This window comes from Coptis chinensis, chromosome 2 (assembly GCF_015680905.1).
Source record: "Coptis chinensis isolate HL-2020 chromosome 2, ASM1568090v1, whole genome shotgun sequence".
In the NCBI taxonomy this organism is placed as follows: domain Eukaryota; kingdom Viridiplantae; phylum Streptophyta; class Magnoliopsida; order Ranunculales; family Ranunculaceae; genus Coptis; species Coptis chinensis.
In genome coordinates this window covers 2474868-2498231 of record NC_141457.1, presented here as the reverse complement: position 1 = coordinate 2498231, position 23364 = coordinate 2474868, and the positions used below count along the sequence as shown (strand labels likewise).

Below are 23364 nucleotides of genomic sequence, written 5' to 3'. Positions count from 1 at the left end.
CGGGGTGTAAAGGTACAGTGATAACCCTACACGTGGAAGGCAGGGAAGCGATGGATGGGAGGACAGGTGGACGACTGCAATGTGCAAGAGGGAGTATAAAAGGAACAGTAGTAGAGAGAGAAGAGAAATCGCTTCAGAAAAAAGGAGGCGAGGCTTAGAGAACGAAGAGAGAGGGTTTGTATTAGTGTCTTGAACATAACAGTGAGAATAGTTGTAATAGTGCATGATAAATAGTGAATAGTGATCGTAAGAGTAACATAGATACAACAATAATAAAAAAAAAAATACCCGAAAAGTAGTTTTACTATCATTAACAAGAAGTCGACGAAACCGTGCCGAGAACATGAACCATTTTGACTTGATTCAACAACAACCCAACAATAAAAACCTGGCATAAAATCTCAAGTTCTTAAACCTTAACCCCAAATCTCTCTTCCCACCACTACTTTTAAGAAAGAGAGGAGTTATTGAGATGAAGGGTTGGAGATGGAGAATTGTAGATGAAGGTTTGTTTTTGCAAGCTTTTTTTTCTTTTTTTTTAAGAGATGGAGAATTGGAGATGAAGGGTTGGAGATGGGATTTCAGGAGATGGAGAATTGGAGACGGAGATTGAAAGGGCGTGGAGAGGGAGAAGGAGGAGTTACTGACAAAGAGAATTGAAGAAAGAGTAGAGAAAAATGAGGACAGACAGACATAAGCCAACCAAACTATATTTTGGGCCACATACCCCCCCCCCCCCCCTGAGAACGTTAAGCTCCGCTCACTTGATTAATTGGGGCTCTTTTTGTGAGCGAAACAAAAGGTAAAAATTAGAAAGTGGGAACGTTATTGGATACTGCTCAAACGGCTTACTCCTCTATATAATATAATTACACAAACTAATAGAAAACTTCAAAATATTTTTGTATATACAAGTGCACTCCAAATTCTTGTTAAGAAAATATAAATATATTTCATAAAGTTAAAGAGGGGAAAAAAATGGGGGGTATATTTTATTATTTTTTAAAGGCTTAAATATATAAATATGCAACGTACTTAGGTCCTATTAACACTTGTATCAACATAGAATTTTTTTTCACAAACGTATCAATCTACTATGCCCAATTTCACAAAAATAGCAATCTGTTAGCATCCGTCAGTTAAGTGATGATGTATCCATTTTTTTTTCAATTTCATTTTTTTACATTTTCCACTCGGCATACCACCTCAGTGGGGCCCAAAACTGATCCATATAACTCGTTTTCATCATCTCTTTCATTCATTTTCGAACCCATTTCCCTCTATTTATCTCAAATTAGGCTTCAAAATCAAATTTGTACAAATAAAACGAAGTAAAACCAAAAATAAGCTTTGGTTATCTTTGATAGTTGGAATTAAATTTCTAATACATTACATCCATCCCTAATTTAGCCTCCTGCTTGTTATTAAGAATGTTTTGTATCATCACTATGTAGTTTTGGTCACTGATAAATGTAAAAGTTTATTTAATTTGAATTTTTAATACTGAGAGAAATGTGAAATTGACTCGACCTGTTTTAGACCTCTAGTTCGCATTATAGAATGATGTGGTATACACCATTATCAAACATTATATGATTCCTCATTCAATTACTATGATGATATTGTTGACACGATTATGTTTTTCAGTCTGGCTGCTACAAGCGTCCTACCTATTGTGGATTCACATTCAAGAATGCAACCTTTTGGGAAGTCCCGAAATCAGGTCCAGCAGCTCTGGATCTCGACTACTTGACATGGAGCAACCACCAGGAAACATTGTGCTATGACTGCAAATCATGCAAAGCTGGAATTCTTGACAACGTTAAGAACGACTCGAAGAAGCTTGCTGCTATCAATTTCTGTGTCCTAATATTCCTTTCTATAGATCATTGTACTGGTTCGTGCGCCTACAAGGGAAATCAGGATGAGTAATACAAGAGATACAGAGGTTATCCCTGAGCAGGCAATTGGGGCGTATGATGCTCTCATTTGTTCTGTTTTTTTATGTTACAGAATTTGTTGCTAAAGATGATGAAAACGGGTTATATGGGTCAGTTTCAGGCCCTGCTGAGGTAGTAGAAATGCTGAGGTGGTATGCAGAGTGGAAAATGCAAAAAAACGAAATTGAAAAAAAAATAGACACATCATCACTTAACTAACGGATCCTAATGGATTGCTATTTTTGTTAAATCGTGCATAATACATTGATACGTTTGTTTTAAAAAATTGTATGTTCATACAAGTGTTAAATGGACCTAAGTATGTTGCATATTTATGTATTTAAGCCTTTCTTAAATTAGAGAATGTATGGCTATTTTGAGGAGAATCTGTAATTAACTTTCAAACTCTTTGACCTATTTTTTTTTTAATGGAGATGTATTTTATTGATAATCCAAAATAGATTATACCAAAGATTTAGAGGCTAAGTGTAATATCCTGTGGGGGTATACTGAAAAGGCGCCTATTCCGTGGAGAGAGGTTGTGTTAGGTATCTGGAAAGGCACCTAACCCGTGGGGTGACGGTTGTGCCAGATATGCATTCTACCATCTAGGAAGTTGTTCGAGATCTGGGGCTTAAGTAATTGATCATATGATCCGCTATATCCTAACGTCGAGGCCTTTTCTAGAACGTTTGGCTACGGATTCCGTGGGAACTCCGTAGTTAAGCGTGTTTCGGTGGGAATAATCTAAAGATAGCTGACCTCCTGGGAAGCAGCTGTCCGGAATCGAAAACCCCACACTGTCGGATGTCTGCAGTGGCTAAGTGGAGATAATATCGATGTGGTAGGAAGTGGTGGATCGTTACATTAAGCGCGCTAAAAATTGTGCCGCAAGCCCCTTCTAAATAGCAAAACCAATCTTCCTACACACATATTCATTAAAACCAGTTGTCATCACATTGTCATCAGATACTTCTGCAATCAGCTAAGCAGTTCAACCGCTTCTGCCGCCAAAAACCAAATGTATCAAATGCAAATGGGACGAAATAGTATTGGTTAGTTACACACACTCGTGCAATGTTTCTCCACATTCGCTACAATTGCGTTGTTAGTTGTTTCTCCTACCCAAAGCCAAAGACTTCATTACCAAATTTTGTAAATAGGATTGAAGAAGGTGACTATATATATTAAGCAAAACAAAGGAAAAAAAATGTTTCTTTCATATCTAGTGAGAGCCCAGTGAAGGTCTCTTCAACTTAATTAAAAAAGTCTATAATAATAATATTAATAGGTGAGATGCTAATTCTCAATCCTAATTACAAAATTTGGCCTAGCTGACCACTATGTTTCTCTTCTAGGCGCAAACATATGCACCAATGTTCATTTCCCTCCATGTGCCTATAAGCATGATGTTGATTTTGTTTTTACTCTATCTCAGTCGGTTTTAACTAGGGGTGTTCATCAAAAATCGGAAACCGAGAAACCGAACCGAACTGGCCCGAATCGGCCAATATTTTTGGTTCTTTGTAGACCCGATTCAGTTCTCGGTTCTTAAAATTGAAAACCGAATGGGTCGGTACGGTTCTCAGTTTCATACTTCGGTTAACCGATACAAACCGAACCGAACTGTATTTAGTTCTTTACCCTAAGTTTTATACGTACAACAATTGGATTAGATCTACTATTCTAATCCTTCTCCACCAAAAGAGCGTTCAGCAATTCAGCTCACCTTCTCCATCTCCACTCTCCATCATCACCTAGTACTTAGCTATATAGATGTTGGTCAAACTTCCGAGACTGCTAGACAGTTTCTTCATGCAACTACTAGTTGGAAGCTGGAAGAAGCTATTCAGTTGTTTTATGTAAAGGGAAGGATGGAGGTGAAGTGAGGGCTCCTTTACCAGTGAAGTAAGATATTTTATATGATGATCCTATGTTGTATAAAGCTGCGAGGATGGGATATTCATCAAACGAGCCAAGTTCGTTGGTTGCATTTCGAAATTTTAATGAGGAAATGAGACGTCCTGGAGTCTGGGAGACTGGGCAAAGTGCCGAACCTTCAATTGATAATCTTGCATCTCTATATCGTCCACCTTTTGCCTTAATGCATCACAATATAAAAATGAGAAATACAGACGTAGGTGTGCCTTTGTATGTATAGTATGCAATTCAATTCAATTTGTTTTTTTTTAAATAATTTGATGTGAAATTTTGAATTGGTTTTATTTTTTCAGGAATAAAGGTTTGATATAGAGGAAATTGCCAAAGATTTGGATGGGACTAGAAGAAACTTAATGAGATCTGTAAAAGTTGTAGCTGAGATTGTGTTTAGAATTGAGTTGTGAGGAATTTGGAATTGTAAAATTTTATTGGAATTATGTAATTGAAATGTGGATTAATTCTTAAATTGACGTTATAAAATGTGGCCTTTGTTCATTTTTCAATTCTATAAATGTTTTTGAATTGGAATACTAGTTTTTCTATTTGTGGATATTCATGTTACTCTTGAAATCTGATTTACAGTATTGAGTTTTTACATTTGTTCCAATAGATCAATTTATCAAATTTTATTGGACTATGTTTTATGTTCATCTGGTTCTTGCTGTTTTTATTTTAACAAATTCATTCTAAGGTGTGATTCTTTAGTGATGGGGCATGTTGGAATGTTGGAGTAACTAAAAATACTGAACCAAAAGAGTGTAGTACTACGTAATGACAACGGCAGAACGTTAGCTGCTGATCGGTAAGTCATCTTTCATACTATGATGATAGTGTGTGTGTGATCCATATACACGTCTAGACTATTAGGAACTGAGATTTGGTAAGGAGGTTACTATCGCTAGTTATTTAACCAATACTGGATTGTTTCAGGAAGAAGCAACAGGATCTCTTAATGTCATGAGATCAAAGGAAGCTGCTTCTGCATAGGACAAGTGGCTTCTTGTAACTCCTAAAGAGTTCAGCTCCCATATGCTGAATCGTGATACATGGGCAAATGAAGCTGTGGCTCAAACTATTAGTACAAATTTCATCTTTTGGCAGGTGTATGAAGAGTCTACTCAAGGCAGGAAGGTATGCACTTACTACAAGTTGGAATCTTTCCCTGTGAGATGCGTTCATGGAGTGGAATGGTTCAGCCAGATAGTTTACTGGAGGACCTACTACCATTCATGGACCGTGCCCCCAAAGACAATCATGCAATTCCTGGTGCACAAAATTGTCTTGATTATGCTAGTAACTTGACTTTTGAGGAGTCTGGCCTGGCAAGCTCAATGATTTCTGTGACGTGGGAATGATGGTGTTTTATAAGTTTGTCTTAAGCAGTTAAACCTGCTAGAGTACAGGGGAGAATTGTGTTACATAAATTTTCTTAAAAAAAAAGCTATATAGCCCATTGCCATTTAACCTTTGTTGGTCAAGCGTGTAGACAAGAGGATGAGTATATTATATTGGTCGCAATTCACATTCACCAAAACAAAGCTCAAAGTTCTAGCTTCTAAGCTAGTTGAACTGTTGAAGAGTTAAACAAAGTGTATTAGCACAAAAGTTTATACTACGTCAATTGTACAAGCATATGAGCATAAAAGTCTTGAGCTGGTAAATTTATAGTCCCACATCACCCATACTAGAAACAATAATAACATTACAAGTTTATAAATACATGGGCTTGGTTAGTTAACCAAATATTGGGCTTGGGCTTGGTGCAAATCAAGCTTTATGTCAGTAAATAAGAAATTTTGGAAAAGGGGCTAAGCACCGGTTTTTTTTTTTTTTTTTTTTTTTTAACCAAACCGAATTTACAGTTCGGTCTGCACCCGGTTTTTGTGATCCATCGGTTTATTTACGGTTTTATTTTTTAGGAACCGAGTATTATCGATTCGGTTCAAGATTTTATCTAAAACCGGACCAAACCGAACCGTGAACACCCCTAGTTTTAACCAATGTTCTAAAAAACATTATATCTATTAACTAATAAAAGTGTATGTGCAGTGTTTGATATATTACACATATATATATTGGATAATGAATACGTGTATTAATGCTAATTAACAATTGTGGTATATATACTTATTCTATATATAACACATGCACGTATAATATAATGTACATGTATTCAATTTAAAATACATGTACATGTGTATGAGATGTATTTAAAGTTTTAAGGTAACTTTCAAATACTATTGAATTTGGCACCGTTACTTTTTATGAGATGATAAAAATATTGATGGCTATTGTTGCATAAAAAAACAACTTTTATATTGATTACATAATAAAAAAAAAATGTAATTTTAGCAACAGTAATAGGTATGGATCCGGGATTTCTAAGAAAAAAAAAAATAAAAAAAAACAGATTCAATAGGAACTGTTAAAAATAAAACCGAAATCGAACCGAAACTGACCTATGAACACCCCTAACCTTAAAGCCTTTAATGATCTGTGATTGATAATCTCTCTTTGCACATTTTCATCTATCTGTTAAATACAAACAATATTTCGATCAAATAGACTACTAAAGTCAGAAAAAAAAAAAAAAAAAAAAAAAAATGGAAGATTACTTTTTCGCCATGTTCGATGTAGTTAACAGCAAACAAGTTATTTACTCTGTTTATCTCTCATCAACCTTGCTAGCCACGCCAAAACTACCCGACCCAATATCTCTAACTAGTTCATAGTTCATACCAGTCACTATCATCATTATCATGCATTATAGGCATATATCCATACCCGACCCAACTGTGATCTGTGACCGATCCATATATTCTCCTCCTCCTCCGTTGTTCATCATCTTTTCTTTTTTTTGGCCACTAATAATTAACGTGGCATCACACCAATCATTCGATCAACATACAGATTTGTTAAACTCGTCTTTGCTTATCACTGGAGAAAGTTGTTGGGAGTTGGGACTGGTCATTGAGGACAAACATGATTTTTAAAAAATGTTTTAGGTGTAAGTACTTTTATGCCCCCTTATTTTACTTGTCTGGAATCTGGGTGACGAATGTCGAAATTGGATAAATATTTGCACCAAACTGTTGACCAACACAGTGGTCGGCGGAGTATTGTATAGTTTTCTTTGGGAATTATTTTCCCATAGTTGTTTAGTTGTTGAGAAAACATTTCCCTAGAAAGTCAAGTAACAAATAAATGTTTGCATCTAGTCCGTTAGTTTTGTTTTACTTGAAATATATTGAGCTACTTTTGGAGGGACAAGCTGACTTTTTGGTTTGGAATTGACGATGTCCATAAATTTGTTATCATATTCGTCGATAATCATCATTGTGATTTGTGAGGGAATAATATTCACATCTAATGAATATCAAGCACGCGTCTAGCATAAGTAGAAATTATACCGACCTCATGTCATCGTCCTCCAAGATCACTTCGAAAGCAGCTCGCCTCGTGCAGGTGCTCTACTTCAGCTCGCTCCAGAGTAACGCAGAACGCTTAATCTTGGAACATCATTCCTTATCCAAATGCAATCATTACCAAGACCATACTTGTACAACCAATCACCGTAATCTACAAACCACTCCAACCACTCTCCATCATTACAGAATTCCTACCAAAACCAACTCTACACTCATCCTCAATCTCAACCACACATCTGTTCGTGGCAATGCACGTGTCATGCAGATCAACATCCTCAACGCCTATAAATACCACATACATAAACTACGTCAGACCTGATTCAACTCTACCCCTTTAAAGTGAGAGCTTGATACGTAGGTAGCTCGCTCATAAGCGGTCTTTACAATATCCAAACCCCTTCTCCTCCTCCTCAAACACAATTTGTAAAGCCTAGACTAAATAGAACTTTTACATTGGCGCTGCCTGTGATCTCGATTTCTTGAGCAACCACTTCACAACAGCAAAAACACTCAAGCCCACGAAGCATGGCAAGCCTCGAAGCTCAAATCCATAGTCTAGCGGGTCAGCTAGGTATAATGAACGAGAACATCACCCTGCTCAGGCAGGAGAATGTTGATTTACGCGCGCAAGTGGACGCACAACAACCAGTGGGTATCGTAGCAGAGGGCGGCATCAACAAAGTTAATCAACAAATTAACGAGCTGTCTCAAAGAATTGATCAGAGCACAGTAAAGAAGGATGCCAGCCAGATCGTTCACAAAATGCTCAAAACGTACCGGGCGTCCCCTTTCACTGCTAAGGTGCTCAGTAAACCCTCCCCTCCAGATTTCATCCAACCTCGTTTTGTAATGTATGATGGCAGCTCATGTCCCGATCAGCATGTAGCTCGCTACATTCAGAGTCTCGCACTGTATAGTGGCTAGGAGTTCGATCATCTCCACTGCCGTTTATTTCCAGCCAGCCTTAAGGAGGGCACTCTCGATTAGTTCTTTTCACTCGAGTTAGACTCGATAAAGAACTTCGAGCAACTCACCGATCTGTTCGCTAGCCAGTACGTCCACAACAGGCGTAAAAAAGCAAATCTCGATTCACTTTTTCAGCTAACACTAGGCAAAGATGAAACCATCCGCGCCTTCTTAGGTCGGTTCAAAACCGAACTGTTAGGCATGGAAAGCGATCTCAAAGAGTCATTTGCCATAGTGGCCTTCACCAACGCCTGCCGTGAACGCAACATCGCACTCTCCAGATCGTTCTTGAAAGAACGACCTGACACTTTAGCTGAGCTGTATGCTCGAGTCGATAAATACATCAAGTTACAAGAGGGCCTGGAACATCAAGGCCAAACAGAAGAACCCGAAGTGGCAGCGATCTATGACAATGCTCCACCTTCCAAGAAGCGTCCTAGACCGAAAGGCCAGACCTCAGGAAACAGACCCAACAACAATCGTGAGTTCGCCGTCCTTACTCGTTCTTCCAGTCACATACTGGAAAAGATCAAGAAAGCCTCTTATTACTGACCTACGGTAAGGCAGCCCGAAGACCGCCCAGGAAAACCCTACTGTGTCTTCCATAGAGCCAAATGTCATGACACTGATGTGTGCTGGGGGCTCAAGCACTACCTCCAAGACCTCGTCGAGTCAGGTCATATTAAGCATTACACCAACATTGCTGATGGCGACTTGCGCCATAAGCTCATGGCTCGCAGAGAGCGCAGCCGATCTCCAGCTCATCACCACAGTCAATCTCACTCTCGCAGCAGGGGGCGTCCCAGAAACCATTCCCGCCATGACCATCGTCAGCACTCTTCAGACAGAGATAATGACAGAAAGATCAACATGATCACATACCAGGATGATTCTGTTACATCTACGAGGGAAAAGAAGAGACGAGTAGGCATTCTTTAGGAAGTCAATCAGTTCTTCTCTCAAGCAGCACCAACTCCACAAACTTCAGGTCGCAATTCAAGTGACATAACATTCACTGAGTCCGACCTCAACAAAGTTTGCCTCCCTCACAAGGATGCTTTAGTTGTCCAAGTCAAAATCAGCGACTGGACAGTTAAGCGCGTCCTGATAGACCCAGGCAGCTCATGCGATGTCCTGTTCTACCACACCATCAAAGAGATGAACCTGCCCAAGTCAGTTATTATAGATCTGATAGCCCCCCTCTATGGATTCAATGGCTCTCGAACCGACCCAATTGGTGATATTATACTCCCCGTCTCCATTGGATCCAAAGAGGACAAAGTCAACTTCAACACATGTTTTAGCGTCCTGGATGTCAGCTCGTCCTATAATGCAATCCTAGGACGTCGTTGGATCCACAAGATGCAAGCGGTACCATCAACACTCCATCAGGCACTACGTTTTCCAGGCCCCAGAGGTCTCATGGAGCTTCGCAGCAACCAGCTCGAGGCTTACAACTGTAACCAAATACTTTCTGTGAACAAGCCCGCTGGGGATTCAATCAAACCTAAAGTTCCAAAGGAGAACGTTGGGGGCTCTGTTAGAAAGCTCCTTCCATAAGCCACAATCCCAGAGGTCGCACCCGCCTCTGTCATCAGGACCCCTGAGGTCGCTCCAATCATGGTAGCCAAGACTCCAGAGATCGCTCCAACTCTTGTTGTCATGACCACAGAAATCATTTCTGACCCTGTTGTCGTAACCACAGAGGTCGCACAACCTTCTGCTGTAGCAATCCCCGTACCCCAGACCAAGTCTACTGAGGACGCTACATCCTCTCAAGCCACAGCTCAACATGAGGATAAAGAAAAAGTCAACTTGGGCACTGAAGACGACCCCAAGTTTGTCTATGTAGGGGCTAACCTCGACCCCACCCTGAAAGCTCAGCTTGTAAACTTTTTAGCAATGAACAAAGATGTTTTCACTTAGTCGTATATCGATGTACCTTGTATAGATCCTAGTATTAAATGTCATAATCTAAATGTCAACCCTAATGCTATGCCAGTTCATCAGCGACCTAGGAAGCTATCCTTGAGATTTTAAAAAGCCATCAACGATGAGGTCAACAAACTTAAAAAAGTAGGCTTCATCAGAAAGGTCGATTACCCAGAGTGAATCGCTAACATAGTAGCGGTCCCCAAAAAGAATGACACAGTTCGCCTCCGTGTTAACTTCACTAATGTCAACCAAAAAACACCCAAGGACAGCTTTCCTCTACCCCAAATCGACCGACTGGTGAACCAGACCTGTGCCCACGAGCTCCTTTCTTTATGGATGCATACAGTGGGTACAACCAGATCCCACTCGCAAAAAAAGATCAAGAAAAAACATACTTCATCACAGAGCAAGGGATTTACGTACTGTTACAATGTCCTCCTGTTCGGCCTCAAGAACGCTAGAGCGACCTACCAACGGCTGGTCACTGACATGTTCCAGGACATGTTAGGTGATACCATGGAAGTCTACATAGACGACATGGTGGTCAAGAGCAAAAAAACGGTGGATCACCTCGATCACCTCGAGTAGGCGTTCTCCAGATTACGCCGAACTCAGATGAAGCTGAATTCTGAGAAATGCCTTTTTGGAACGTCCTTAGGAAAATTCCTTGGGTATCAAGTATCACAACGTGGCATCGAGGCAAATCCAGATCAGATCCGAGCATTCTTGGAGATGCCCGATCCAAAGACAAAGAAGCAGATACAAAAACTGTCAAGAATGGTGGCCGCTCTCAACCGATTCATATCAAGAGCGTCTGACAAATGCCGACCTTTCCTACAACTTCTCAAAAAGGGAGAATAGTTCTCATGGAGCGACCAATGCCAACAAGCGATCTCCACACTCAAAGAATACCTGACTACGCCACCCATCCTGGCCAAACCAACAGATGGCGAGACGTTGGGACTTTACCTCGCAGTCTCCGACTTCGCTATCAGTTCGGTTCTCTTCAAAGAGGACCAAGGGGCAGAAAAACCGATCTACTTCACTAGCAAGACGCTTACACAAGCTAAAAAGAATTACTCGTTTATTGAAAAAGCAGTGCTCGTGTTGCTATACTCTGCAAGGAAGTTTAGACCTTACTTTCAAGCATACCCGATCAAAGTACTCAACGACCTCCCACTGAAGAAGATCCTGCTCAAAGTTAACAAGATAACTCGCATGGCAGTATGGGCCGAAGAACTCGGAGAGCATCACACCGAGTTCGTCCCACAAACTTCTCAAAAAGGACAGGTCGTTGCAGACTTTCCCGTTGATGATCTGAATTAGGAACCAGAGACAGATATCCCATCCACTAAACCTCAAGACAAGTCAATCTGGTCGCTCTTTGTGGATGGTTCTAGCAATCCCGGCAGAAGCGGAATTGGGGTCATTCTAGCGTCACCAGATGGCACTATGGTGGAGAAATCAGTTCGTATCGATTTCGCGACCTCTAACAATGAGGCGGAGTACGAAGCTCTAATTATGGGGCTTAGAATGGTGCTACAGCTCGGTGTCCAAGAGATCAAAGTCTTTAGTGACTCGCAACTGGTTATTCGCCAGATTGCTAAAGAGTACACTACCCATGAAGGTAACCTCTTGAGGTACCTCCATGTTGTTTATCAATTACTTCCTTGTTTCAAGAAAGCCACCATACACCACTTCTTGCGTGATGAAAATCGTCACGCAGACAGTTTAGCTTATCTTGCTACTCAAACACCGAACTGCGCCCCTAGACAATTACTCATTGAAGTAATTAACCGACCTGCTTACCAAGCTGAGCACGTCCTGGAAATCAACGACCTATGCCCACTCTCTGACATTCATATGAGTCAAACCTGGATGCAACCCATCATAGAGTATATCCAACATGGCACAATACCAGAAGACCGCACCAAAGCTAGACAAGTGCAATATCAGGCACGTCGTTATTGCCTGGTAAATAATAAGCTATTCAGAAAATTTGTTGGCGGTCCTCACTTGAGGTGCATAAGCCCAGAACAAGGTCAGCTGATTTTTGCAGAAATCCATAAGGGCGAGTGTGGGAACCATGTTGGAGGTCGCTCTTTGGCTCACAAAGCAATCTCCCAAGGCTACTTTTGGCCACGCATGCAGATCGACGCCAAGCAGTACATACTGAAATGCGTCAAGTGTCAAATATTTGGCCACAATATCATCCAGCTAGCTCGCGAGTTAATCAACATTGCCAGCCCTTGGCCCTTCCACATGTGGGGCTTGGATATCATGGGTCTATTCATCCCACAAAAAAGCACAGGTTTTCGGTTTGTCCTTGCTGCAACTGATTACTTTACTAAGTGGGTGGAAGCAATCCCCTTAACTCATGTCACACGTCAGAAACTTCATCTAGACTCACATCATCACTAGATTTGGTCTGCCACACACAGTGGTGATGGACAATGCCTCCCAGTTCAAGGGAAAAACAGTCAAGGACTTCCTGGCAAAGTGGAAGGTCGTTCATGCATTTTCCAATCCCCAGTACGCTCAAAGCAACGGCCAGGCCGAAGCAAGCAATAAGGCAATTTTGGAAAATTTGAAAAAGAAGATTGAAAACAACAAGAGTCAATGGCCAAATTAGTTGGAAAACATCCTATGGGCCCACAGGACTACAGCTCGTTCTAGCACAGGCGAGTCACTATTTTCACTATGTTATGGCACAGAGGTCGTCATCCCTACCGAGCTCACAAGCAATCACCACGACTAGGTCAGAACTTGTCGAATCTGGACAGAATGACTCAGTTCTCGCTCGAGAGGTCGACTTACTGGAAGAACGCCGCGACCTAGCGGCCATCAGAGTCGCATCATACCATCAGACTCTTAAAAATTCTTACAACAAGAGAGTCAACTCTCGGAATTTTCAACCTGGGGACCTAGTTCTGAAAAAGACTCAAGATGACTCTAAGCTGGCACCAACTTGGGAGGCCCCTTACATAGTAGAGCGAGTCGTTGGCAATAGAGCCTACTAGATCAAGGCCCAAGAGGGGAAAACATTACCACGTCCTTGGAACACTTATTTGTTAAAGAAATTTTATCAATAAAAATGTTATACTCTTATTTACCAGCCATCTTTGTGTACTTTACTTCTGGATATCATTACAACCTGCTCCGTCCAAGCCTACCAACACGCGCGAACTAAAAACACTCTCAGGAGTTCACACATTCCCAAGCATATAACATGCTCTCTTGAGCTCACAGGCTCCATAACATCTCCAATTCTCACTAGTAGAGGACCTACAACTCTAAGATCAACTCAGTGAGAACGCTCTCTACGAGCAGCACATTTTCTTAAGGCAACAGGCTCTTTTGAGATCATAGGCTCCATAGCCTCTCCAGTTCTAACTAGTTGATGACCTACAACTCTAGGCTCAACTCAGTGAGAACGCTTTCCACTAGCAACACGCTTTCTTAAGCCAACACGCTCTCTTGAGCTCATAGGCTCTCCAAGTTCTAACTAGTTGATGACCTACAACTCTAGGCTCAACTCAGTGAGAATGCTCTCCACGAGCAACACGCTTTCTTAAGCTAACACGCTCTCTCGAGCTCATAGGCTCCATAACCTCTCCAATTCTCACTAGTTGAGTACCTACAACTCTAGGATCAACTCAGTGAGTATGCTCTCTGCGAGCAACACACTTTCTTAAGTCCCTACATGTGTCATCTATGGTAGGCCTATATCCCTAGGCTACAACAATGATATAATCAAATAATATGCACAAGCAATTGGACATAAGTAACATACATGCATCTCATAGCATTCAAAAATCGAACTGCCTGCATAAGTTTAGGAAACCAGTTCGTTACTTCATTGATCTGCTGGGGCTACCCAGAAATCCAGATCGTTCAGTATCTATGCACATAAAACGGAAAACGAACTGCCTCGGCAAGCCAGGGAAACCAGTTCTATTATTTTAGAACCTTTAACAGTTCAAAAATAGCAAAAAGCTCCAAAGTGTTTCATAGCTTACTTCATCAAAGACGGTCCAGCAACAATGGTCAAGAATCAGCAACAATGTGTTTATCCTCAGCAGCACTGGTAGAAGCAGCGTTCCTCGCATCCCTGGGCACGACAAGCACACTCGTACCCCGTGCCCCATGCTCGTGCTTCTCCCTCAACTGAAAATACTCCTCCTCCAACATGGCATAATCTTCACAGACTCGGTCATATACGCCTTGTGCCTGTCGTGCAACTGCTTGGCAATTCTTAGCATAATTAGTTAATACAGCTAACTGTTCTGGCAAATCAACCATCGAACTGACCAAGAACAACCTCTCCTCAACAGCATCCTGAAGGTTTTTCTTTGTAGCTTTCAACTTCTTCTTGTCCGCCTCCCATGCAGCTCGTATGTGTCCCAGCTCGGCCTTATCCGTTTCACCATTATCAGAACGTCGAACAGTATCCTTCAACTTATCATACCAAGCAAGGAACTACAAATAAAACACCGACGTTAAAGTCACCAATAAAATGACTAGAAATCAAACCAGATGAAGAGCTTACCAAACAACAAGTCTTATCCATGGTCCCCAAAATCGTCCCCATCTCTTCATCTTCAAACTCCGCTTTATCACCATCCAAAACAAGTCCCTCCAGCATACAGGTCGCTATGGATGCCGAGTGGAAACTACAATCAGAGTGCTTAACCATACGTTTCTTTCCAGTTTTCCCAATGAAAAAGAACTCGTTTCCCACATCACCAGCTCGCGCACCCGAGGCCCCCATCGCCAAACTCTCGCCAGTAGCACCTTGTCCTTGGCCTAGCACGGTGCGGTCCTCAGTGCTCAAGTCGTCATCACCCCTGCGGTTAGGAAACCTGAACACTACGCCTCCAGTACAGCAACCGCCTTCCTTTTGCCATGATCACATCGGCAACGAGCCATGAATTCTATCTCCTCTATCACAAGGGGAGAGACTTCCCTCGCCCCTTCATCTTCAACAGCCCTTTCACATCGCCTGGCCATAGTATATTCTACAAAGAACCCAACGATCAGCGAACCAACATAAAAGGAAAGCTTTCTTGTTCAAAAGGAAGAGAAAACAATGGAAGACACTTACTTGCAGCAAGCAAGGAGCAACGACAAGTACCTTGGAGAACAACTTGAAGAAGATACAGAACAAATGCCTTTCAAATTCTTGCAACAGTTTAGTTTATGTTCAAATGGCGCCCCTTCCCAAGACATACCACAGGTGGTTGCCATAAATGCATCGAAACGCCAAAAGATGCGCCACCTGGCGAATGCAATTTTTTGCTTCACAACTGTTGGTATTCTCACATGTGCCACGCACGTGCTAAGGTCTTATATCCGTAGAATGCTCAGACACGGAGATCGCTCCATGTGCACAAAATGTTCTCCTGACCTCCCGCTTTTAATGCATTGAGAGCCTACAATGCTAGGACCGACTAAAAATCAAGACGCTCATTTAGACTCACAGGCTACTTAGCCTCATCCACTATTACCAGAAGTCATAGACACAGCCAGACGATTACAACAACCACAAGAATATCACATTCAAAGCATCAGGAAATAAACAAAGACAAGAAACATGCATTTTATACAAGCAAAAGAACGAACTGCTCGAACAAACTCAGGCACCAATTCGTTTTCTAACCAAGCTGCTGAGTCTACTCAGGAAATCCGGCTCGTTTAGCCAATATTCATCACACAACGAGCTTCCCAGAACAATCTGGGATGCCAATTCGTCCAATATTTTCACACATAAAAGAAGGCGAACTGCCCAAGTTACCCTAGGAAACCAACTCTATTGTTTCTGGCAATAGGCCATACCAAAGTAGTTACTTACAACAGGAATTTCTAGACAAGATGTTCAAAACCTTCACTTTTAAGTGGATACAACACTGGAAGAGAAGCAGGGTCTACGAAAGTCGCTGCAGCTGAGTTAACAATAGCCACTTCCAGGTCGCTCCCGACCTGAGGCAGATCAGTAGAGGCAGCAACAATTGAGGAGGGCACTACTTCATGAACATTACTAGTATCTCCGAACGAGTCGTTCCCTCAACCACCCAAAGTCACACGTTCATGTTCCTCTTGTAGATCCTCATATTTTTTCTCCAGCTCCTCCACTTCAAGACATATATCGTCATATGCCACCTTCGCCTGTTGCGTGACATTTTTATACTTGTCAGCGAAGTCGTTCGCCGTCTCTAGCTTCCGCTTCAGGTCGTCTACCTCATTGACAGCCTGCGTCCTCTCCAGACTCACAGTATTGACACTACACCATAACAGGATATTTGTAACACGCACCTTTTTTGCTTTGTAACGGTTTTTAGCCGTTGGTAATTTGCCAACGCTTTCTAAGCATTTGTAATGCGGTAAAGTGTTACTTAAATTCGGATGAATTTTAAGAATTAATTTCTAACACTTGAAAACTGAGTGATAAGCATTAGAAATCCAAAAAATCAAAACAACTTTGAAATTTCAAAAATAGGGAAACAAAAAAGAAATCGCGAAATAGAAAACCTCTCTTTCTCTCTCACAGCCGCTACTACTCTCTTCCCATTAGGGTTTTCTTATCTTTTCTCTTACTGCTTTCTTTTTCTTCAATAACAAACAAATACACTTTGAATTTTGAGAGGTGATATGAAATTAATTAATTAATAATAATGGCAGAAGATCTAGTTTTAGACACAGCCACTACTACAAAAATGCACATTAGCCACGGTAGGTTATTTGGTATATACCACTGTTCCCATAATAACAGTGGTTTATACTCATTCACCACGGTACAAAACACTTTCTTAGTTTTGGAACAAACAAATACCACTGATTTTGTGAAACGGTAGTATATAATACTCTATATACCACGGTATTATCAAATATAACATAATATTTTTTTTGTATTCGTATACCCCACTGTTTTCGTGAAAACGGTGGTTTATATTTTGGGCAAAATTATAGCTACCGTGGCGAGTTCTGGTAGAAAAAATAAATAAAAGGTGGGGAAGACTCTCGCTAGAACTTCCTGTTCCACTTCTATCTCTTCATAATTTCTGCCACCATGGTTCACGATTTGAGAGAAATCAGTCGACCAACTACAAGTTTGCTGTCTTTGCGTGTAAATATTTCAGCAGATGTAAAGAACCCATTACCCAATTTCTCTCTAAAACAAGAATCAAAGGTAAAAACTTAATCTTTTTCAGAAATTAAACAATGGGGTCTGTCTCTCATTTCTTGAATTCTTTTTACTTTTAATGGTTTCTTGCCAGAAATCTTGATTTTTTGATGAAATTTTGTTCATCTTGTAACTGGGAAAGATAGAAGTTGGTTACAAGATGCTGAAATCAAGAGAAAGATTGATTAGAAGCCAAGATTCAATGCCTGGTTTTGGGTTTGGTTAGCATAACAATATCTGGGTTTGGGTTTTTTTTTTTCCGTGTTACACTTCTCTGCTCACATGATCACATCACATTCAAAGGTGGCCTGTTAGAAAAAACCCTTCAATTTTCAATTTATTGGTAGATAATGATAAACTAAGAGAAAACCTCTTTAATTTACTGTAGGCAGATGACCTACTTCACACTGCTTGTGGGACACCAAATTATTTTGCTCCAGAGGTATTTTTCTGGTTCTATGCTTTGCTTAATCATGAATTGGTTTTCACTATTGCATCTTATGACAGTTTGTATTTTTCCTGGGTGTTTTTCTTATATTAGGTTCTTAATGATAAAGGTTATGATAGAACAACAGAGGATATATGGTCCTGTTGAGTGATTCTTTTTGTTCTTATGGCTGGCTACTTGCCTTTGCCTTTTGACGTCAAATCTAATATCTCTGATCAGAAAGGTGACTACTTAAATATGCTTTCCTTCCCATCTCAATATTAATATTTGATCAGAGAAGTGATGCATGATCTAGTTCATCTAAACCGCAGATCAGATCAACAAGGCTGATTTTACGTGTCCTTCATGGTTTTCGTCCAGCGCAAAGAACCTAATTAAGCGCATCCTTGACCCCAATCCTCTTACTGTAAGTTGTCTCCACTCTCGAGAAAGTTTCCTCCATGCTAGTGGTTTTATAGTTAAATTTTTGTCCCCAATCCCAATCTTTGAGCTTGTTCTGTACTGAAATCAGCATCCTAGATTTAATATGCTTGGCTTTTCTATAATGTTACACCTTTTTATGTTCCCCAGAGAATTACAATCCCTAACATACTAGAAAATGAATGGTTTAAGAAAGGGTACATACCACCAGACTTTGAACAAGGAGAAGACGTAAGCCCTCGATGATGTTGTTCTTTGTATTTAACGACTCAAAGGTATGATCATTAATTCATATCTTCAAAGATTCCAAATTTCGATGAATTGAGCCCTTATGCTCAGTTTTTTTATTATTATTATTTCCCAGCTCGGTGGTGTTAATGTAACTGTAAGAGTATGATTCGTTCACCAGCCCATTGGTCAAAAAACAACCAAAGATGACATATTTGTTTCCCTTAGCAATTTATTGAGTTTGTGCTGGTGAAAAAAGAAAGACTTGTAATGTATCTCGTCCTTTCTTTTTGAAGACGGAACCTTTAAAAATGGTTGAAGAGTGAACTTGTTATTGGGATCTTTAATTTTAATGTGGCACTCCATTTTGTAGGAATATCTTGTAACTGAAAAGAAAGAAAATCCCGTATCAATGAATGCATTTGAGTTTATTTCTAGATCACAATGCTTCGATCTTGGAAGCTTATATGAGAAACAAGAGGTTTTATCATTAGGTTACAAAAGATTCCCTGTTATGTGAATTTATTCATTTCTAGTTGCAATGTTGGAGTGTTGAACCTAATTTCTAGTTAATATACCTTGCCTTTTGCTTACCAAACTTGTCAAGATTACTTGCGGTTAATCTAAGAAGCCATTGATACCCTAAATTACTTCATGTGATTTGAAATTGTTGTTCAATTTAGCATTATTTGCTTCTAGTAACTTGATGTAGCAGTCCGGTCACCTTACTACCTCCCCCTTTATTCTAATAAAGATAGAGAAACAAATATTTTCCCTTTGATTTGTATCTTTGTGACCTGAAACTGCAAGGTATTTTATTTTATTATGAAACTTGCAAATTAGGGTGAGTGGGGAAAGGACTTATCTCCTAAAATTTTCATTTTTGGTTGACTAATGAATGCTCCTTTGTAATCTTGGGTAGTATAGGTTGAGGTATGCCTAACCTCATATGTTGTTGTCATTGCCTTTACTTGCCTATATAACAACGACAAGGAAGGATCAGGTTGTGTTTGACAGGTAAACACCCTATGTATTTTTCGGATGTATATATTCTTCCGCTAAATGGAGAAACTGACTTCTAGGTTTCCTTAAAATTTGGATTGAAGAGAATATCGGATTTATAATTCTAGGTTTCCTTAGTTTGATTCATAATTCTGAAAAACAAATTAAAGACTATCGGATTTATCTCAATTACAAGCCCATACTTATAATCTAGGATTTCTTGGGAACCAAGAGTCCAACACCTAGAAATCAGACGTACTCTTACAAAGCTAATTAATCAATTTGGAGCTGAATGGATCCACATGTAATTTCTTTCAACTGCCACTCTGTATCGTTATCCTAGAAGCTCTAGGACACACTATACTAGGTTTTTAACAATGGGTATCGGTTGGTGGATGCTGATAAAAACATATTTAACCTATAGTTTCCCTACATTTACTCCAAATCAACTAAAGGAATCGCTTCAAGAACATTTGAACACTTGTATAAAGAGAAAAGAGAAAGTACCTGATCCAGAATCCCTCGTTTAGCGACTTCACCCCAGAACACAAGCAAAGCAAGAGCAGTAGCACCAGCTGCAGCACTGACACAGTAATCATTGAGCACAAGGTTATCCGAAAACATGGCAGCTGAAACGTTAAGTGAACTGCCGATACCCATTGTTAAAAACCTAGTATAGTGTATGTTCCTTCAAAGGATTTTATTCAAGGTTAGTTATTTTTTGTTTAGCTATCATGAATGGAGAAATTGACTTCTAGGTTTCCTTAAATGCTGGATTGAAGAGAATATATACGAGGAGTTACATGTGGTGGTCTGCGGCTATAGGGTTTACACCTCTAATTTTCAATTCCTTGTATCTTGAATTAATAATTGGATAGCTAGACCACCTGCTGGAACCAAGCAAGAACTGTTTTTGATATCTGAATTGAGAGTTGTGCTCAGAAAGGCCGCAATAGGCCGTTGTCAGGCCACAAGGAGTCTATCACCAAGCCATTTGTCGGGCCGCTACATGCCATGTTAGGTCACTGCAGGCTTTCATCGGGCTACCACAAGCCGCAATGAGCTTTGATATATCCGTGCCTATTTTATTAACTTATTGTTTTATTTCCCGCGTAATTAATTGGTTGTTAGAATAGTAGTGAGATAAGTATATTAATGACATGTCATTATCATAGGTTCTCTTGCGCTAAATACTTCTTTTGTCTACTTCTTTTGTCTAGGTTGAATAATAATATATATATGGTGCGTTTACTCAAGAATTCGGGAAAAATCTCGAATAAGTAGAAGTGAAGTGACATACTAGGTAGAATACCGATTCAAAGTTGAGAATCGGTGAGGGGACGTTACATGGTTAGAACGAGAGTGAGGAACCTATACTGCCTTCCTCATCGGAAACGGCTTAATCCATCCCCATAGATCCTTACCCGAATAGGGGAACTATGATTGGCTTGATCCCTAAATGGGTACGTAGGCAGCCACCCGGCTCAGCCGCTTCTAAAGGAAAACCCTCACCCCTTGTAGTAAGAAAATCGGTTGTTCAAGTTATTTTATTTCTAGTTAATTCTAGTACAATTCATTTGCCTACGTGGTAAGCATGATAGAAATCTTGTGAGTATGAATTATATTGAATGCTAATGTTTTTCTTGAGAGTATGTTAATCAATGCACTTACGAGGATTTAATAAGGAAACGGTAAGTGGTATTAAGCAGCTAAAGGTATGTGTTAACCTCGTCTTTTGTTTCAATTTCATTTTAAGTGGATTATTATATATTGACTACGTATCCAACGCTGAGCGTTGGAGTATCTTCACAGGTGCTCCCATAAGACAAGAAAAGGCGTACGGGTAAATTAAGAACAATTTAACGTGAAGCGCACTCGGATTGGCTAAGGCGGTTCTTTTAGCTCTTTCTTGTTTATAAATTTATTCATTTAAGTTGTTTTGTAATAATTTAGTATTTCTTTATTGTCTTTAATAATGAATTCATATTAGGATGCATCCATTAGTTAGAAAGTATGACATGGATTAGCGTCAATTGGGAAAGACCGATCTGGGGTATGAGATTTGTTTCGGGGCACTGCAGCTACTTGATTTAACTGGCATTTGTCGAGATGGTTAAGTAGCCGGTGCCACGAATCAATATCTTTAGTAGTTGGGTTTATGGTTGAGGTTTTAATATAATAAATGGAAGTGTATTATTTTATTTTCAGGTTAGGACAGGTTATAGATTTATGAAAGGTTAGAAATACAGAGGAGACTCTACCGAATTTTTATTTTATTTTATTTTTTTTTAGAACGCGATGTTCAGAGGGGGTTTTATATTTTAGTTATAGTTTGGACTCGTGTGAATTAAACCCGCTCACGTCTTGGTTTATTAGATTGTTGAATATTTAGATTGAGCTCTTTTACCTGAATATTCAATTGTCTGAAAAACCGGGGCGCTACAGTTTGTAACAAACCTTGCTCACTTAGGACTAATAACTTTGGCTGATTTATATTGTTTAGGAATACGTTTGTATTTTAATTTCTTTTGTCGGCAGCTTTGTTGGTTGTTCGTGAACATTTGGATGTGGACAAAATGGTTATGGTAAATTATTGTTTACTTCTATTTTGGTGACCTATTTACTTTATTTTGTTTAAACTAATGTTGCATTGGGTTGGTATGTTTTTCAGGTGGCTCAAGTTCAACTCACTGGAGCATACTCTTTCAGTTGTCAGGTGTTGGATAACCTACATCATAAAGATTAGTTTATATATACATGTCCTAGTGTTGCTCATAATTCTTACCCAATCAAAGACCATGACTTTGCTAGAAGCTTATAACTACTTCAGTCGCTTAAGTATTTAACTCATAGCTGATTGGTCATTGGTAGTGTGTTAGTTCCCTGATTTATGGTGGTATTTCTAGTTCAGTTTTTTTGTACCAAGGAGATATTCATTTTCTTTGTGTTTTCATTTTTCAGCACTTCCACAATTTACAAGTGTCTTTACAAGTAAGTTCCCCATCATATTTGACAAGTGTTGTTTTTTTTATTACTTGTCTTCCTCTCTCTTGCATATATATTTGAGAAATTTCATAAAAAAACATTCTATATGGCCATTATGTACTGAAGGTGAGGTTTGTACTGGGCATGGTTACTTAGAGCTCCTTAAGATTGATAAGCGACTACACCTTAGTTGTTTCGTTCTTACTTTTCAGTTATTGTGATGGGATCATGTTTTGTATATGTGGACAATCAGTTGTACTGCATTTACGTTTAAACTAAGGTTCACTAATTCACTTGTATGTATATCTTAATTGGACTTATTAAATGGGATAGATGGTTGCGCAAACGAAGTGCTCTCTCTCTCTCCCCATATACATGTTCCCCTTATAAAGGTATTAGTGACCCATGCCAAGCACTACAAACATTGTATTTTAGTCCAAATAGGACAATATATTTCTTTATACATTTCAACCTTGAGATGGAGTAGACTATTGCGAAGTACTAGTGCAAGGTTGCATATTAGGGTTAGTTGCATTATTTTTCATTATATTACTTGTCAGTACATAGGGCACGTACCAACCTAGTGATACAGAGTGGGTATTATGTAACGAAGTTTATGACGATGGAAATAATGGAAGCTTGTTTAGATAATTTTTTTTAGGGTATTTTAGATTTTGGTCCTACGCATAGTTGGTTTATTATCTCTATTTTGTGTTACTCTTCATTATTAAGTTATTATATACTTTTTTATCTTTGATCGTGCAGATGACAAATCTATCCCTCAAAGATACATACACACAAGAGGAACTTGATGTTATTCGACTTGAAATTCTTAGATTCATCCAGCATAATGGAGCATTCGAGCCAAGCGTCGAGTCTTAGCTAGGTTTT

At 39.7% G+C, this 23364-nt stretch overlaps 2 long non-coding RNA genes across 3 annotated transcripts; one reads left to right on the top strand and one right to left on the bottom strand.

Annotated features, from left to right (window-relative positions):
• Positions 1 to 1775: 1775 nt before the first annotated feature.
• LOC147514351 (uncharacterized) lies at positions 1776 to 6967 on the bottom strand. 2 transcript variants are annotated; one of them, XR_015213194.1, is made up of 3 exons: positions 6497 to 6870; positions 6341 to 6413; positions 1776 to 1907 (listed from the first exon to the last, which is right to left on the bottom strand). It is a non-coding gene; the product is annotated as an uncharacterized LOC147514351 (long non-coding RNA). The 2 variants fall into 2 exon arrangements; XR_015213193.1 differs by lacking the exon at positions 1776 to 1907 and having other exon boundaries at positions 6122 to 6413; positions 6497 to 6967.
• Positions 6968 to 20729: 13762 nt separating this feature from the next.
• On the top strand, positions 20730 to 23337 carry LOC147514350 (uncharacterized). Its single transcript, XR_015213192.1, has 3 exons — positions 20730 to 22073; positions 22160 to 22479; positions 23239 to 23337. It is a non-coding gene; the product is annotated as an uncharacterized LOC147514350 (long non-coding RNA).
• The last annotated feature ends 27 nt before the right edge of the window (positions 23338 to 23364 follow it).